The following is a 15,043-nucleotide window of genomic DNA, read 5'->3' as shown; positions in this document are numbered from 1 at the left end:
GTGCTGCCATATCTGGTGGGACTGTCCTTCCAATGGGTCAGGATATACCTCGGGTTGGTGATGGAGGCGCTGAAGACTTGGGTTGTAAGGTATGCTTCAGTGAGTATGACAATATCAGGCTGTTGCTTGATAGACTGTGGGATAGCTCTCCCAATTTTGGCACAAGTCCCCAGATGTTAGCATGAAGGACTTTGCATGTACACCTGGGTATCGGTGTGTGCCGGATGGTCCGTCCGGTTTTATTCTTCAACTTTTCTGTAGTAGTTTAATACAGCAGAGTGGCTGCTAGGCCATTTTAGAGGACAGTTAAAAGTTAATCACATTGCTGTGGGTCTAGAGTCACATGTAGGCCAGACCAGGTAAGGGCAGATTTCCATCCTAAAGACATTAGTGAACTAGATGGGTTTTTATGACAATCCGGCAGTTTCATGGTAACATTACCACTGCACTACCCTTCCAATTGTTCACAAAATCTGCTTTTTAGGTCAGGTTGAAAAGGGAAGCTTCATCTGATTGCTTCTGATTCTCCTGCCTGCCCATCCAATCTCTGTCGGTGTCTCTTTTTGTGTCAGAAGTGAGAGAGTAGGGGTTTCATATAGATGAAAGCTTTCCAATAGTCATTTCAAACTCTTAGTTTGAAATGGAAAAGAGACAGTAATGCTAATGATCAGAAGCACAGGCATACTCTACAAGGAGTGGGTGGGAGAGAATCAGAATTCAAAGGTTTAAAGCAAACAGTGGGTGGGTAAGCATGGAATGACGAACAATGGCTGCAGATGTGTGAACCAATTGAACTAATCTATTCAAATAAGGAAGATTGAAAATTAGCAAAGGCAAGAGATGTTTCAAATCAAAACTGAAATCCTATTGCATTGGGAATCTATTATCTGAAATCTGTTTTGTAATTGTCTGCGGAACATGAATGATTTGTTAGACAATGTGCATGTGAGCTTCTCAACTGCATGAGTTCTTATATACGTTCTCCATTTGAACCTGGGCATTTAAACACAAATGGTGATTTTGTATTTAATTCCCTCCCCAATATATTTGCTAGTACAGAAGCACAGTTGCAGCTGCGGCTCTGAAGATGGTATTTGCTTTTTCCTCCACACTACTGCCATCTCCAGGGTGCTTTCATGTCAGCACTGAAGCTTCCTTCAGTTGCTTCTGTGTCAGCAACTGTGTCACTGCCATAACTTCAATTAATTAAACTGACATTCGAGTAACTTTTTAACAGGGCAATGATACCTCTTTAACATTTGATGGACCACCTCTTTTCTTGGCTAAGAATATTCTCCGGACTGGGCAACTGATAAGTGAAGCAAGGTACCAGATGGTCTGCAGTGAGATGGACCTGGCTATTTTTATGCAAGGGGAATAAGGATTTATTTGATTTATGGTCAGACGATCAGGTTTAAATTTTGCTTTTCAATGTGAAAGTTTGTCGTGCTGGCAAACGCAATCTTTCTCACATTTTTCAGAGCTGCTTCAAGTGTTCTTCGGTTAGATTCTGCAGTGAGACGCAGAATGCAGCTCGATCTACGCTATCCCACTAATGCCTCAATCTAAACTCGGAGAGTGCCCTTAGCACACCAGTAGGACACTTCAATTTCTCACACCAGACATCTGTGTGAACTCTCTAAATGGCATTATCAATTAATGGCAATTAGTGATAATGCATGAAGTGCCTTGTAGCACAGACTCATGCTGAAGTGAGCCTGCCTAAACTTGTTTCCCTAAGAACTCTTTCAACCATTAGGCAGAGTGATTAGGGGTAATTTGATGGTTTTTGTCAGTGTGGATCCTTGCTGGCTGGGTAGGTATGCCATCCATTTCATAAAATCATGGAGAGTTTAAGGCACAGAAATAGGCCACTTGGCCCATCGTGTCGGTGCCGGCCCAAAAACGATCCACCTATTCTAAGCCGACCTTCCAGCATTTGGTCCATGCCCTCTGCAGCTTATGGCACTTGAGGTGCATATCCAGACTCCTTTGAATGAGTTGTGGGTTTCTGCCTCAGCTCTCCTTTCAGGCATTGAGTTCCAGACCATCACCACCCTCTGGGTGAGAATATTTTTCCTCATCTCCCCTCTAATTTTTCTACCAATCATTTTAAATCTATGCCCCCTCGTCACTGACCTCTCTGCTAAGGTGAATAGACCCTTCACCTCCACTCTGTCCAGGCCCCTCAAAATTTTGTACATTTCAATCAGATCTTCCCTCCGCCTTCTCTGTTCCAAGGAGAACAACCCCAGCCTATCCAATCTTTCCTCATAGCTGCACTTTTCCAGTCCTGGCAACATCTTCGTAAATCTCCTCTGTACCCTCTCTAGTGCAATTACATCCTTTCTGTAATGAGGTGACCAGAACTGCACACTGTACTCAAGTTGTGGCCTAACCAATGAATTATACAGTTCCAGCATAACCTCCCTGCTCTTGTATTCTATACCTCAGTTAATAAAGGAAAGGATTCCATATGCCTTCTTAACCACCTTATCGAACCGTCCTGCTACCTTCAGGGATCAGTGGACATTCACTCCAAGGTCCCTTATTTCCTCTACACTTCTCAGTATTTTCCCATTAATCGCGTATTCCTTTGCCTTGTTTGAACTCCCCAAATGTATCACCTCACACTTCTGCAAGTTGAATTCCATTTGCCACTTTTCTGCCCATCTGACCAGATCATCAATATCTTCCTGCAGCCTACAGCTATCCTCCTCGCTATCTACTACACGACCAATCTTTGTGTCGTCCGCAAACTTCTTGATCATGCCCCGTACATTTTCATCCAAATCGTTAATATACACCACAAAAAGCAGGGGACACAGTACTGAGCCCTGTGCAACACCACTGGAAATAGCCCTCCAGTTGCTAAAACAGCCGTCGACAACTACCCTTTGTTTCCTGCCACTGAGCCAATTTTGGATCCACCTTGCTGCATTTCTCTGGATCTCATGGGATTTTATTTTTTTAATCAGTCTGCCATGCGGGACCTTGTCAACAACCTTGCTAATATCCATGTAGACCTCGCATCAACTGCACTACCCTCATCTATCTTCCTTGTTACCTCTTCAAAAAATTCAATCAAGTTGGTCAGACAAGATCTTCCCTTAACAAATCCATGCTGACTATCCTTGAAAAACCTGTGCCTTTCTAAGTGACAATTTATCCTGTCTCTCAGAATAGATTCCAATAATTTTCCCATTACTGAGGTTAGACTGACTGGCCTGTAATTATTCAGTCTATCCTTTGCTCCCTTTTTGAACAGAGGTACAACGTTAGCAGTCCTCCAATCCTCCAGCACCACATCTGTATCCAGTGAGGACTGGAAAATGAAGGTCAGACCCTCTGCTATTTCCTTTCTTGCTTCTTTTAACAGCCTCGGATTCATTTCATCTGGCCCTGGTGGTTTATCAACTTTCAAGGATGCTAATTCCATTAATACTTCCTCTCTCCCTATGTTTATCACATCCAATACTTTACACTCTTCCTCCTTAACTACAATATCTGCATCGTCCTCCTCGTTTGTAAAGACAGGCGCAATGTATTCATTAACAACCATACCAATATCTTCCGCTCCTACACATAGGTTACCTTTTTGGTCTTTTATGGGCCCTACTCTCTCCTTCGTTATCCTCTTACTCTTAATGTATTGATAAAACATCTTTGGGTTCACCTTGATTTTGCTTGCCAATATTCTTTCATGCCCTCTCTTTGCTTTCCTAATTTCCTTTTTGTTTCACCCCTCCACTTTCTATACTCCTCTCGGCTTTCTGCAGTATTGAGTTCTCAGTGTCGGAAATAAGCTTTCCTTTGCTGCCTTATCTTACTCTGTTGGCTCCTTGACATCCATGGGGCTGTAGATTTAGCCACCTTATCCTTTTTCTTTGTGGGAACATGCTTACCCTGAACCCCTTGAATCTCCCCTTTGAATACCTCACACTGATCTGACACAGATTTACCTTCAAGTAGCTGTTTCCAGTCTACTTTTGCTAAATGACTCCTCAGTTTAGTAAAATTGGGCTTGCCCCAATTGAGAACTCTAACTCCTGTTCTATCTCTGTCCTTTTCCATAATTATGTTAAAACTGACTGAATTATGATCACTACCACCAAAATGCTCTCCCACTGCCACTCCTTCCACTTGTCCATCTTCATTTCCGAAAACCAAGTCTAAAACTGCACCCTCTCTTGTTGGACATGCTACAAACTGGGCAAAAAAGTTCTCCTGAATGCATGTACTCTGCACAAATTTGTGACCATTTGAAATAATGATCAGAAAATCACACACAATTCCCTATTTTCCAATGTATGCTTCCAGTAGGCAAAATTCTCTGTCAGCAATGTTGGAAAATGATTCCTTTCATCCTTTAGTCCATCACACTAGGTTGGATTTAAATGCAGGTCCAAAGTCAAGAAGAATAGTTTATATTCACTGTCCCAGAGATTTTGGGTTGAAATTGTGTTTTCGGCAACTTCACAGCAGGAACAGTGTGTTGTGGAACCTTTTCAAAATTCACTTATTCATTCACAGGAAGTGGTTGGTGCTGGCAAGACTGGCATCTATTGCCCATCCCTAATTGCTATTGACAAGGTGGTGGTGAGCTGCCTTCTTGAACCCTTGCAGCCCATGTGGTGTAGGTACACCCTTAGTGCTGTTAGGGAGGAAATTCCAGGATTTTGACCCAGCGACAGTGAAGGAACAGTGATATAGTTCCAAGTCAGGATGGTGTGTGACTTGGAGGGAAATTTGCAGGTGGTGGTGTTCTCATGCACCTGCTGCCCTTGTCTTTATAGGTGATAGAGGTTGCAGGTTGGGAGGAACTATCGAAGAAGCCTTGGCAAGTTGTTAGAGTGCATCTTGTAGACGGTACACACTGCAGCCACTTGCATCAGTGTTGGAGAGAATAGATGTTTGAGGTGGTGGGTATGGTGCCAATCTAGCGGGCTGCTTTGTCTTGGATAGCGTTGATCTCCTTGAGTTTTGTTGCAGTTGCACTCATACAGGCAAGTGGAGAATATTCCATCACACTCCTGACATGTGCCTTATAGATGGTGGAAAGGCATTGGGGAGTCAGGAGGTGAGTCGCTTTGAACACAATACCCAACCTTGGACCTACTCTAGTAGCCACAGTATTTATGTGGCTAGTCCAGTCAAATTTCTTGCTCCCTCAAACACCACAAAGCTGCTATCTAGCAGGACAAGATGCCTTATAATAGGAACGTTCAGACTCACATGGAACTAGGTCCTTAGCACTTTGTTATATTGACTGCAGTTGAGGAGGCCATGTTGTAAATTATTGGAAAGGAGAGTGGACAGGGAATGGGGGCAGGTGATACTGAAGGTCATCCCCAAGAAAGAAGCATATTATCTAAATGGTGAGAGATTGCAGAGCTCTGAGATGCAGAGGGATCTGGGTGTCCTAGTGCATGGAGCACAAAAGGTTAGTATGCAGGTACAGCAAGTAATTAGGAAAGCTAGTAGATTAATATACTTATGGCACAGTTCTAACAAGTGTACAGGAATGGGGACCTGGGGGTGCATGTGCATTGATCTCTGAAGTTGGCAGGACATATTGAGAAAGTGGTTAGTAAAGCATATGGAATCTTAAGCTTCATAAATAGAGGCATTGAGTACAAAAGCAGGGAAGTTATACTGAACCTTTATAAAGCTCTGGTTAGGCCCCAACTGGAGAATTGTGTCCAGTTCTGGTCACCACACTTCAGGAAAGACATGAGGGTGCAGAGGAGATTTACCAGAATGGTTCCAGGGATGGGGGATTTTAGCAACAAGGTTAGGTTGGAAAAGCTGGGTTTGTTCTCCTTAGAACGGTTTCCTCCCACAGCCGAAGACTTGCAGGTTGATAGGTAAATTGGCCATTATAAATTGCCCCTAGTATAGGTAGGTGGTAGGGGAAGGTGGGGATGTGGTAGGAATATGGGATTAATGTAGGATTAGTATAAATGGGTGGTTGATGGTTGGCACAGACTCGGTGGGCCGAAGGGCCTGTTTCAGTGCTGTATCTCTAAATAAATAATAAATATAATAAATAAATGATATCATTTATTGCGAGAGGAATTGATTACAAAAGTAAGGAGGTTCTGCTACAGTTCTACAGGGCATTAGTGAGACTACATCTGGAGCATTGTGTACAGTATTGATCTCCTTATTTAAGAAAGGAGGTAAATGCATTGAGAGCAGTTCAGAGAAGGTTTACTAGATTAATACTTGGAATGGGCGGGTTGTCCTATGAGGAAAGGTTGGACAGGCTAGGCTTGTATCTGCTGGAGTTTAGGAAAATAAGAGGTGACTTGATTGAAACATATAATATCCTGAGGGGTCTTGAAAGGGTGGATGTGGAAAGGATGTTTCCTCTTGTGGGAGAATCTAGAACTGGGGTCACATTTTAAAAATAAGTGGTCGCCCATTTAAGACAGAGATGAGGAGAAATCTTTTCTCTGCGGGTCATGAGTGTTTGGAATTCTCTTCCTCAAAAGGCAGTGGAAGCAAGGTCTTTGAATATTTTTAAGGCAGAGGTAGATAGATTCTTTATAATAAGGGGATGAAAGGTTAGTGTGGGTAGGCGGGAATGTGGAGCTGAGGTAACAATCAGATCAGCCATGATCCTATTGAATAGCAGAGCAGGCTTGAGGGGCTGAGTGGCCTACTCCTGCTCCTAATTTGTATGTTTGTATGCATGAAAGAGAATTTTTGCCATTTTTCTCTTGTTGTTTCTCTTCTTTCTTTACTCATTAAGTCTCTTACTCATTCACAGGCATGAGTTCAAATACAACATCACAATACATAGTATATTGACACGGAAACAGTGTCTGAAGGGATTTGTCGCAGCCAGTGAATCTCTTTTCTTTCTGTTGATTTAATATTACAACAAAGTGGTCAGCAGCCCAGAAGAAGGCACAGTAACAAGTGGTAATTACATCACGTGTGACTACAACTGGCAAAGCTGCACCTACTTGCAGGGATTTAGGTAGTAATGGGCTGAATGGCCTTCTTCACACTGTAACCTTCTACAATTATATTAAATATTTCAAACCAAGATAGATTCAGGCTTATGGGGCCAGCACGGAGCAGTGGAATTCATCTTGTATTGCCTCCTCTGTGCTGTAAACTTCAATGGCTCCGTAGTGAGCTTCAGCAGTGAACACTGGGTGACTCACAGTGCATGATCCAGAAATTGGATTCTGCATGATTCTGGTGCAGCACATACTATATGTGGCTAATTAGGTTGACGTCAGGATCATGGATAATTGGTCTGCCGATGAACTATGGGACGCCAGTCATGATGGCAGCAAGATAGTCCAGGCTCAAACGTCAGCCAAGGTCCTCAGAAGAGTCCAAAGGGGAGGAGTCAATCACACACAAAAACGGCAAGCAGTGGCTGACAGCAGCCTGTGAATGTGATTTGGAGCCCGAAGGAACACTCCTGCTCTTCTCAGCTCTGCAATGAGGCAGGTAGAAAACTTACCTTTCGGGTGATAGCTCCAGCATTCCCTTTAAGGAGGCAGGTCTCCATACAGAATGCATTTGCCTCCCTGCTGAACCAGAGTCTGTGAAGACAATTCTCCTTGGCCTTCACCAGGTTATTGTGCAAAAGCAGCAGGAAGCAGAGTCTGCTTTGGAATTTGCTTTTTTCTCGCCCATTTCTCATCTAGTTATCTCTCTGGCAAAATGTACTTTTGTGATACTTATTTTTAAAGAAGTATGATTTGCAAACCTTTTGTGTTATTGGGACTACATGATGAAATGCAACAGATGATGGAATAATGATGATTCAGTGCCATTGGAGGCAAAATTAGTCTTCAGCAACGGTCGGGACAATGTGAATCTGCAGTTTACTTTACAGTGTGTCCAATTTTCTTTTCCATCAACTTCAACGGAAAAGCAATTAAATTTAGAAGATTAAGCAGTGATTTGATCGAAGTTTTCCAGCGATTAAGAGGAATGGAAAGGGTAGGTAGAGAAAAATTATTTCCATTTGTTGGGAAGTCTAGGACTAGGGGGCATAGTCTAAAAATTAGAGCCAAACCTTTCAGGAGTGAAATCAGGAAACACTTCTTCATGCAGAGGGTGGTAGAAGTTTGAAGTTCACTTTTAAATCTAAGATTGATGGATTTTTGTTAACCAAAGGCATTAAGGGATATGGGGCAAAGGCGGGTACGTGGATATAAAAGCAAAATACTGCGGATGCTGGAATTCTGAAATAAAAACAAGAAACACTGGAAATACTCAGCAGGTCTGGCAGCAACTGTGGAGAGAGAAGCAGAGTTCACGTTTCAGGTCAGTGACCCTTCTTCAGAACTGGCAAATATTAGAAATGTAAAAGATTTTAAGCAAGCAAAGCAGGGGTGGGGCAAGAGATAACAAAGGAGAAGGTGTAGATAGGACAAGGTCACAAAATAGCTGACCACAAGGTCATGGAGCAAAGACAAACAATATGTTAATGGTGTGCTGAAAGACAAAGAATTAGTACAGATAGGGTATTAATAGACTGAAAACTGAACAGGCACAAGCACAAACATGGAAAAAAAACACAGTGGGTAGGCACACTAGAAATAAACTGAACAAAATAAAATAAAATAAACACAAAAAAGAAAAAAGAAAAGATAACTAAAAATAAAAATATGGGTATATGGAGTTAGGTTACAGATCAGCAATGATGTCATTGAATGGTGAACAGGCTTGAGAGGTTAAATGGCCTCTTCCTGTTCCTATGTTCCTAATTGGACAAGGTGTAAAAGGAGTTGCTCAGTCACAATTGCTCATTTTCCACTACTGCTGAAAACTCCATTTCATCCCCAATTTATTAAATCTGTGAAAGTAAAAATATAAATTGAATCTTCAGTGGTAACCACCACACAGTTACACTCAAAAGCACTCTTTATAGCTGTTTAACATGTTAGTTTCTATAGGCAAGAAGAAATATACGTGTGATCAGTAAGTAATATGATTAGCTGGTGATTGCATAGTAATTTGTAAATTTATTTTTTCACAATTGTGCAATAATTGAAAGAAACTTGGAGGCAGAACTTACAGCTATGACAAATAAAATTTGTATCATTCTTTTACTCATTGGCTGTGTTAAAACAGGATTGCATTTTTTTTATTCGTTCGTGAGATGCGGGCATCGCGTCTAGGCCAGCATTTATTGCCCATCACGAATTGCCCTTGAGAAGGTGGTGAGCTGTCTTCTTGAACCGCTGCAGTCCCGCAGTGCTGTTAGGAAGGGAGTTCCAGGATTTTGTGTATACGTGTATACAGAGTTCCAAACTGTGACATTATAAGATCTCTATTGTTATTTTTCAGGGTAAGGGGTGCACGTTACCTCAGTAAATCCCATAGTTGAAGTATGAAATCTGCTAACATACAAAATGTTGAGGTTAGAGTTAATTCTTCACTGAGGAATCTCAGTAAGTTCATTCTCAGGAGACACAGGGAGCTGAAAGAAGTTTGCACTAAGCCAAGAAGATGCATAAAAGCCTCCTGCAATAGCTTCTGAAAATACATTAAGTCCTCCCCAGTACTGGATGAATTGCTTTTGGGAACGCACAGGCACCTCAGAAGCTTAAAAACAACCTTTTAGTTGTGTAATGCATTATTCAACCTTTAAAAACAGCTCTTACTTTTTCTTCACTATGAGAAAAAATGACTTCATGCAGATTGAAACTGACAGTTATTCTTGGGATACCTGAGCCCTTTCCATCCATATTGACTCAAATTTTCCATATTATTCAGTTACTTAAGGCTCCCACTGCAATGATAAAGGATGTGATAACAACCAGAAATTTGAAGAACTTCCCTTCCCACAAACCAAAATGTATTTGTCATTCACCTTCCTTCTCAGTGTGACAAATGGAATTACATGAATCTTGTAATCTTAACTTCTTGTCTTTATAAAAGATATTACCAACCAATACACCAACATTTGGGACATCCCTTCTCTCATTTATGCTTTCTTATGGATTTCTACAGTAGTCTCATCTTTGTTTCTCATAGAAACCTATAAAATTCTAACAGGACCTGACAGGGTAGATGCAGGAAGGATGTTCCCGATGTTGGGGGAGTCCAGAACCAGGGGTATGGGTAAACCTTTCAGGACTGAGATGAGGAGAAATTTCTTCACCCAGAGAGTGGTGAACCTATGGAATTCACTACCACAGAAAGCAGTTGAGGCCAAAACATTGTGTGTTTTCAAGAAGGAGTTAGATATAGCTCTTGGGTTTAAAGGGATCAAAGGATATGGGGCGAAAGCCGGAACAGGTTACTGAGTTGGATGATCAGCCATGATCATAATGAATGGCGGAGCAGGCTCGAAGGGCCGAATGGCCTACTCCTGCTCCTATTTTCTATGTTTCTGTTTTCAAATCCCTCCATGGCCTTGCCCTTCCCTATCTCTGTAATCTCCTCCAGTTCACAACCCTTCAAAGTATTTGCGCTCCTCTAATTCTAGCCTCTTGAGCATCCCAGATTTCAATCACTCCTCCATTGGTGGCCGTGCCTTCAGCTGCCTAGGACCTAAGCTTTGGGATTTGTTCCCTAAACATCTTCACCTCTCTACCTCTCTTGCATCCTTTAAGATGCTCCTTAAAACGTAGCTCATTGACCAAGTTTTGCCCATCTGCCTAATATCACCTTATGTGGGGGTTTGGTGTCAAATTTTGCTTTATGATACTCCTGTGAAGTGCCTTGGGGTGTTTTATTATGTCAAAGGTGCTATATAAATGCAAGTTGTTGTTGTTAGTTCACAATTGTTATTGAAACTCTATTTCTCTTTGTATGGATTTCATGGTTTGTCTTCTTCTGTGGATGTAACAGATGTTAACCAGTTACTCAGTTTAGTCTTCTCTATAGTTTCAGTTTTCCATGATTATATAGACCACCAGTATATTCATAGAATCTTACAGCCATTCAGCCTATCATACCTCTGCTGCCTGCACTATGGTCATAAAGTATGGTAAGGTCTCCAGAGCAAAAATAGTATTCTCAGTTTAATACACTTCTGAAGGACTATTGGTAAGTTCCAGACAAGTTGCACCAAAGCACTCTGTTCATCACAGATTCAATAGTCATTATGTTACAGTTTTTCTGATGCATCAATTTTAGGAATGAATTGTATGTATCCCAATTAATTCTCCCACAGCTAGGGCCAATTTTAACTCATTAAAAACCCATTCATTTACAGAGTTAAAACTGGTCCATCGACTTTAATTTCTTTCCAAACGTCTCCAGCCACTGGTCTATATGAACCATATGGATCCGAGAGCATGTAACCAGCAAATAATTCGAGCAAGGCAGAGAACTGCAATGTTTCAAAAGAAACCTGAGATTCTCCACTGTGTTATGTCTGAATTTTTCAAAATGTTCTTGGTTTAGGGAATAGTGAAAGTGTCCCTGCCAATGCCTTCGCCAAATGGTAATCTGACATATATCAGCCCAGATGCTGGTGTTGGCAGGTTATTTAATGATGAAGATGTTTAATTTATGGGGTACTAAAATATTACTTTTTGCACTAGGAGTCACAGTGTAAGATACCCTAGTTGATTTTGTTTTCTCCTTACCATATTCCAGTGCAAATAGCCAACATTGTGATACACTACTATTCACATGCCAGTGAGGGTTTACCTCAATTGGTTGTTGATTGTTGTGAGTGTGAAATTAAACAACAGATGCTTGTTTAACTTACTGAATGTAGACTCTGTAATTTTATTTCTTTGGTGCTTTTGTTTGAAGGTTTGACACTGGAGTCATTAGCCAATGCCTCAAGCCACAGTCACCTTATGTTAGCTGCAAATCAGAAAACAGCCAACCATATTTAAACCTTCTGCAGTGGACAGATTGAGCAATTTAAAGAAACCAAAATGATTGTGTTATAAAAGTACTTCCATTTTTTTATATTTTTGTGAGGACTCATGTTTTAAAATTGTGTAAATGGATTCCTTTGGAGGACTGAACTGATTCCATAGATGCTGGACTTTTAAAGGTCACTGGAAGGACTTTGGGACTTTGTTTCAAAACAGTTACTGGAAATCATATGTCTTCAGCTAAGTCAACAGCAGGTGCCTTCTGACTATGGGAGTTGTTTACCGAGAAGTGACATGTCAAGATTCATGGTGGTCGAGATTGGTTTTGGTTTGGATATTGTTTTAAGTCAGTTGGGTTTGCAGCCTGCTGAGAGAAGCACCTAGCTCATCCTTTCTCCATCTCTCTGTCTCTCTGAGAAACCCTGAGAATCCAGTGTGTGATAGCTGAAACCCCCAATGCCACATTTCTCCTGGAAAGCCTGCCAGACTAATCCTTGATGTTGCCTGGAGAACTGCTCCAAAAAGATCCCAATGACAGCCGTCTACACGTATTTGTGATGCCAGAAAAGGGACAACTGATATCATTCCCTATCATCCTTTTCCTTCAAGAATTAACATATTTGGCCAAAGTATTTTTTTGTCTTTTTTTGTAAAGCAGTCTCTGCAGAGTAAACCTCTATTTTTTCTTTAACCGTTGTGTGTGTGAGTGTTGGGCTGTTAGAAGGGAACTTTTATATTTCAATCTGTGTGTTAATTCTTTGCATCTTTACTGAATATGTCTTGTTTTTATAATAAACAACAAAATTATCAATTTATTAAAGAAACATGGTTGGTGGATTTTATTCTGAAATAAAAACAGATTATATAATTGACCATATCAGTAACTGGGTAAACATTTAAATATATGTTGTGACCTGTGGAGAAGTGGAATTAGAGAAAGATAGTGCACTCCTCCCGCCTCAGTCATAACAATTGTATACCTAGTAGCTATCATATTACCCACATGTTCATTAAGTAGAATCTTTTCCTGCTTCTAGCACACACATGTCCGGATTGTGATAGAATACTCTCCACTTGCCTGGATGAGGGCATCTCCAACAACACTTAAGAAGTTCAACACCATCCAGGACAAAGTAGCCCAGTTGATTAGTATCCCATCCATCACCTTAAACATTTACTCCCTCCAGCATTGGCGGACTGTGGCAGCTGTATGTACCATTTAAAAGATGCAGTGCAGCAATTCGCCAAGGTTCTTCTGACAGCACCTTCCAAACCTGTAACCTCTACCACCTAGAAGAACAAGGGAAGCAGATGCATGGGAACACCACCACCTGTAAGTTCCCCTCCAATCACACACCATCTTAACTTGGAACTCATAATCGCTGGATCTAAATCCTGGAACTTCCTCTCTAAAAGCACTGTGGGTGTACCTACACCACATGGACTGCAGCAGTTCAAGACGTTGGCTCACCACCACCTACTCAATGGTAATTAGGGATGGGTAATAAATGCTGGCCTTACCAGCAATGCCCACATCTCATGAACAAATTATACACTTTGGGAAGAAGAACAAGGAGAGGCAATATAAAACAAAGGGTACAATTCTAAAAGGATTGCAGGAACAGAGAGACCTGGGGGTGTATGTTGAAGGCAGAAAACCAGCTTGAGAAAGTGGTTAATAAGGCATATGGGATCCTGGGCTTTATAGCTAGAGTACAAAGGCAAGAAGATTATGGTAAACCTTTATAAACCAAAAAATGAAAATGCTGGAAATACTCAGCAGGTCAGGCAGCATCTGTGGAGAGAAAAACAGAGTTAAATTTTTCAGTCTGTCACAGACCTTAAATGTTAACTCTATTTTACTCTCCACAGTTGCTGCCTGACCCACTGAGTATTTCCACCATTTTCAGTTTTTGTTTCAAATTTCCAACATCTGCAGTATTTTGCTTTTAAACATTTATAAAACATTGATCTGGGCTCAGATGGAGTATTGTGTCCAATTCTGGGCAGTGCATTTTAAGAAGGATGTGAAGGCCTTAGAGAGGGTGCAGAAAAGATTTACAAGGATGATTCCAGGGATGAGGGACTTCAGTTGCGCGGATACATTGGAGAAGCTGGGGTGTTCTCCTTAGGAGGGTGAGAGGAGATTTGATAAAGGTGTTCAAAATCATGAGCAGTCTGGACAGAGTAGATAGTAGAAACTGTTCCCATTGGCAGAAGGGTCGAGAACCAAAGGACACCAGTTTAAATCGAATGGCAAAAGAACCGAAGGCGACATGAGAGAAAACCTTTTTACTCAGCAAATGATTAGGATCTGGAATGCACTACCTGCGAATGTGGTGGAAGTAGATTCAATTGTGGTTTTCAAAAGGGTATTGGATAATTTTCTGAAGAGAAAATATTTACAAGGCAATGGGGATAAGGCTGGGACCTAGCTGGTCTTCCAAATTCTACTTTTCGTAAACTTGAGGTCATCCAGAACTCTGCTGCCCGTCTCCTAACTCGCACCAAGTCCCGTTCCCCTATCGCCCCTGCTAAAATTCCCATCCTTGTTTTCAAATCTCTCCATCGCCTCGCCCGTTCCTATCTCTGTAATCTTCTCCAGCTGCACAGCACTCTAAGATATTTGCGCTCATGTAATTCTGGCCTCTTGAGCATCTCTGATTTTAATCGCTCCACCATTGGTGGCCGCACCTTCAATTGCCTGGTCCTTAAGTTCCGGAATACCCTCCCTAAACCTCTCCACCTCGCTTTCCTCCTTTAAAACATTCCTTAAAACCTACTTCTTTGATAAAAGCTTTTGGTCATCTGACCTAATATCTCCTTATGTGGCTCAGTGTCATACTTTGTTTTAAAAGCGCCTTGGGACATTTTATTAAGTTAAAGGTTTAAAGCTGCTATATAAATTTAAGTTGTTGTAGTAGTTGTTGTTGAATGGGACTGGCTGAACTGCTCTTGCAGAGAGCTGGCACGGACACAACATGCTGCTCCTTCTGTGTCGTAACCATTCTATGATTCAATGAAAAAGAAATATTCTGGTATGTACAGATGATCTAATGCACATAGTCAATAGCTGCAGTGAGGTTAGAATATTCCAGAGATGTGGGAGAAAAAGTTGTGCTTTCTTCTGGTGGAAAGTAAATGAGCTGATCCATGGTAAAATCTGAGACACTTTCATATCGTGTATTTCTTTAGTTAAGATGGAGGGAGACCACAGTGTGTGT

The sequence above is a fragment of the Heterodontus francisci genome, chromosome 2 (genome assembly GCF_036365525.1).
Source record: "Heterodontus francisci isolate sHetFra1 chromosome 2, sHetFra1.hap1, whole genome shotgun sequence".
Lineage (NCBI taxonomy): Eukaryota > Metazoa > Chordata > Chondrichthyes > Heterodontiformes > Heterodontidae > Heterodontus > Heterodontus francisci.
Note: the sequence above shows the minus strand (reverse complement) of the source record.